The sequence below is a fragment of the Penaeus monodon genome, chromosome 4, assembly GCF_015228065.2.
Source record: "Penaeus monodon isolate SGIC_2016 chromosome 4, NSTDA_Pmon_1, whole genome shotgun sequence".
Classification (NCBI taxonomy): domain Eukaryota; kingdom Metazoa; phylum Arthropoda; class Malacostraca; order Decapoda; family Penaeidae; genus Penaeus; species Penaeus monodon.
In genome coordinates, this window is record NC_051389.1 from 53,481,465 (window position 1) to 53,486,464 (window position 5,000).

The 5,000-nt window shown below is 41.2% G+C and overlaps 1 protein-coding gene across 16 annotated transcripts in view; it reads right to left on the minus strand.

Moving 5' to 3' along the window:
• The window catches only part of LOC119572340 (glutamine--fructose-6-phosphate aminotransferase [isomerizing] 2-like), a 30,560-nt gene that overhangs the window by 24,474 nt on the left and 1,086 nt on the right, over window positions 1-5,000 (minus strand). The window lies entirely within an intron of this gene.

Genomic DNA, 5,000 nt, shown 5'->3' on the forward strand with positions numbered 1-5,000 from the left:
AGAGGAAGAGGAGAGAGGAGGAGGATGATGAGTGATGATGAGGAGATGAGATGATGAGATGATGGAGATGATGCAGATGCAGATGAGAAGATGTAAGCTGATGAGAAGAAGAGAGGAGGAGGAGGAAGGAGGAGGAGGAAGAGAAAGTAAGGAAGAGGAAGAGGAAGAGGAAGAGGAAGAGGAATGAGGAAGAGGAAGGAGGAAGAGGAAGAGGGGGAAGGGAGGAGGAGGAGGAGGAGCAGCAGCAGCAGCAGCAACAGTAACAGCAGCAGGAACAGCAACAGAGGGAGCAGGAGGAGGAAGTGAGGAGGAAATTTAGGAAGAGATCATAAGTAAAGTGGAAGAAAGGAGGACGTAGGTTGGAGGAAGAGAAGGTAAACTGGAGGAGGAGGAGGAGGAGGAGGAGGAGGAAGAGGAAAGGAGGAGGAGGAGGAGGGAGTAGGAAGAGGAGGAGGAGGAGGAGGAATAGGAGTAGGAAGAGGGGGAGGAGGAGGAGGAGGAGGAGGAGGAGGGGAGGAGGGGGAGGAGGAGGAGAAGCAGCAGCAGGAGGAGGAGCAGGAGGAGGAGCGGGAGGAGGGTGTAGGGGGAGGGTGTAGGGGGAGGAGGGCTGTAAAGGCCCGTTGCTTGTCCTTGGGCGAGGCGGGTCAGGCAGGGTGGCAAGGCGGGCATCCTGTCTGACCCGTCGCCGCCTCGACCGAAGAAAAAAAAAATCGAAACAGCTTGTCCTGCAGATGCCTGACACTTCCCTTTCGTAAACTGGGGGAAAAAATACGAAACGAAGATAGTGTACAGAAGACCAAACTCCAGTGAGAACAATCTCCCCCAGATTCCAATTTCCGACAGCCGAAGCGGTACTGATATCGGCGTGGCGGCGACGGCGGCAGCGAACCAGGTTACCTTGAGGATAAGCTAGGGGAGGGAGGGGAGGGAGTCTAGAGGTGGGGGAGGGGGCGGCAGGACCGGTGAGGGCTTCCTGACCCGGCGAGAATGCTCAGAGTCGCCGGCGTGTCCTTGGACAGGTGGATACGATCGCCGCGGGTGAACGAGACGTGCGCGGGACCCGTTAACTCGAGCCTTCGCGTTGCGCACCCTCTTCAACATGGGCTCGGGCCGGTGTTCATATAGGCCTATATATAAAACTTCGTATCGTTTTATAAATCAAATCATAAAGTTCCGGGGTGCAGGATACTGCCCGATGAAACATAATAATCAAGAAATAAAAAAATCTAATAGTAATTCCAAAAGTGTTCGAATGTTTACAAAAAGCCACGAATTGCGTCCTCAAATCCCAAACCGAAGGGCGGTGCCGTGTAGTATTTTTTGTCCAATTCTTGCAATACCTGGAAACTGACTGTATTGTACCCTAAGAAAAAGATCTCGCTGAACATCGAGGATACAACTAAACTCGCAAAATCGTAACACGTGCTTCACAGGTCAATAACAGCAGATAATTAGAAAAAAACAAGAGAAAAAAGAACTTGCTTACACGTGCAGGAAGTAAGCGCACGTCACTTGTTTTCCTTGATAGGACGACCGCTTCCTCGTCCAGGGAAAATGTCGTGCAAAACGTGCCTTTCTATTTACGGTACTGCATTCTGGATGACCAAACTACGTAGCAAAATCACTCATGGACACATACACACTCACACATACACACACACACACACACACACACACACACACACACACACACACACACACACACACACACACACACACACACACACACACACACACACACATATATATATATATATATATATATATATATATATATATATATATATATATAAATATATATATATATATGTATTATATATATATATGTATTATATATATAATATATAATATATATTAATATATATATATATATATGATTATATATAATATATATATATATATAATAATATACATATATATATACATATATATACATATATATACATATATATACATATATATACATATATATACATATATATATAATATATATACTTATATATACATATATATACACAATATATATACAAATATATACATATATACATACATATATATACATATATACATACATATATACATATATATACATATATATACATATATATACATATATATATATATATATATATATATATATATATATATACACACATATATACCTGTTCTAGATATTAACAAAAGAAAAACAGATAAACAAAGAGAGGCGAGAGGAAGAACAAAGTGGAACGAGCAGGACAGCGATCTTTCGCGCGAGGCCTCGGCGGCGCGAAAGAGTCCCCAAAGCTGGCTTGCGACACCGAACCGAACCCGTCCAGCCGACGACGCAACGGGGCAAAGTTCACGCGTCCATTCACACTCTGCTCACGTGATGTTCGAGTCCTTCAGGTCCTTTTGTTGCTGTAAATCTAGCTCTGTGGCGTCCTATCGAAGGGTCTTTGGAACTGGATGCAGATGTGTCCTTTCTATACAATACGTTTTTTATTATCATTAGATTATTTTAATATTCACTAGGCTGTCTCTCTCCCGGGGAAAAGGGTTAATGAATCTCGAGACAGGTCAAAAAAACAGGTGACCTCTTTCAAAAGGGCTCTAATACCGTGAAGCATAAGGATGCTTGTCGCACGGTCATTAAGCGGATCTTCTCTATCGGCCATCTAATATATACTTAAACGCCACGGACAAAGGATTCTGATCGCCAATCCCTAAGGCCAGAGAGTCGCCTTTGCTCTGCCTTCCACTTGAGCGTCGGGAATGGACAGGAGCAAGATAAAGCTTTCCTCAGTGACGACGAACTCGACCGGCTATTGACACAAACTAATTAGAATACCTGCCCTTCTCCTTTAGCGACACGGTCAGGTAACGCGAGTAAGTGCAAGAGTCAGGCGTCAATAATAATCCCGGAGTGAGGTGACATCGGAACAACAACCAGGCAGGCGATGCTGTCATATGCCTCCTCACAGCGAGAGAATCCAGCGGCGAGAAAGTTGGCCAACGCCCTCTGTGGTCGGTCCGCTCTCTTCACTCCTTTCTCTCTTTAAACTCCTTCTCTCTCTCTGTATGTCTATCAATCCACCATGATTCATGACACGTACACTAATGATAGTGAAGACCCACACACAAGCAAGCATTCTTGAGCGTTATATCGAGAGCCGAGGAGAAACAAAGGCATGGGGGAGGAGGAGGAGGGAGAAGAAGGAGAAGAGGGAAAGTGAAGAGGAAACAGGGAGAGAGTAAATGGGCTGCGGTTGCGGGGAAGATAGAACAAGGACCTAACCGCATCTTTTGTTTTTTTCCAAATTTCCTTTAGGCACTCCTTCCCAAACGCTCCTATTTCCGCATCTAACTTCTTACGTGTATCATGAAGTACACAAAGGCATCAAGGACACAGCAAGGTGATACAAATGCGTGGTCCTTTTTGGGAGAAATGGAGGGGCAGTGGAATGCGAAACCTAACTATTCTCCACAAACATAATGCTGAAATATCTATATCTATCTATATCACACTAAGAATAACCAAAAGACCTGACCCCTCTAAACATTACTACGGTACACTGATAACATAAACGTATTTAAGCGAAAGATCATTAACCTCCCCCCCCCCGTTTTCCTATCCTGGACGCGAGAATGGCGCCACTCCCTGATACCAGGACGAAGAGGTCATGGATGCACGTATGTTGATTGAGAAGTGGAGAATATGAGGAAAAGATAAGACGTGAAGGAGGGAAGGAAGGAAGGAAGGAAGGAAGGAAGGAAGGAAGGAAGGAAGGAAGGAAGGAAAGAAGGAAGGAGGGAAAGAAGGAAGGAAAGAAAGAAGGAAGGAAAGAAAGAAGGAAGGAAGAGGGAAAGAAGGAAGGAAGGAAGAAAAGATGAGGAAAAGGAGAGAAGGAAAGACACGCGAAAAAGAGATAAGCAGAAAAAAATGATAAGAAAAAATAACAAGACAAAAACGAGCGAGACAGCCAAAAGAACCACCGAATAAACAAAGGAACGCCAGACAGAAAAATCCTCAAGTGAAAACAGAGTATTGTCCAGCCGCGGATGCCGGAGGTGCGGAGAACCTCGGAGCACCAACCCCTCAACTTCGATACAACGGACACGAGGACGAAGAGAGATGCAGGCAAAGAGAGAGAACGCCGTTGTGGGCTCTTCTTGTGACGAGTGAAAGAGCGAAGCGAGAAGGGGAGAGAAAAGGGAAAAGAATTATACACGCGAAGAGGAGGAAGAGGAGGAAAGGGGGCAAGGAACACGGCGGAGGTCGACATGTACTGTACGTTGACCCAGGGCTAGGAGTTCGCGGCTGTGCAATGTGTACATGTGCGTGCACGTGTATATGGATAAATATTCAAATTAATATGTAGATGGATGAATGTACACACACACACACACACACACACACACACACACACACACACACACACACACACACACACACACACACACACACACATATATATATATATATATATATATATATATATATAGAGATTATATAATATATATATATATATATATATATATAATATATATATATATATATTATATAATTATTTATTATATTATATAGATATATTATATATATGTGTATATATATATCATATATTTATTTTATATATATATATATATATATATGATATATATATCTATTATTAATATATATATATATATATATATAATATATATATGCACACTATATAACACACTAATACACTAACACACACAACCCATCACAAAAACACAACATAACAAATATTATAATAATATATATATATATATATTATATATATATATATATATATATATATATATATATATATATATATATATATATATATTATATTATTATTATTATGTATTATATGTAATGATAAGTATTATATTATATAATATAATAATATATATCTATATATATATATATCAATATAAAAATGTACGTATATTATACAAAACATATATGTATGCACATACTAAACTCAATTACACAATCACACATACACTAC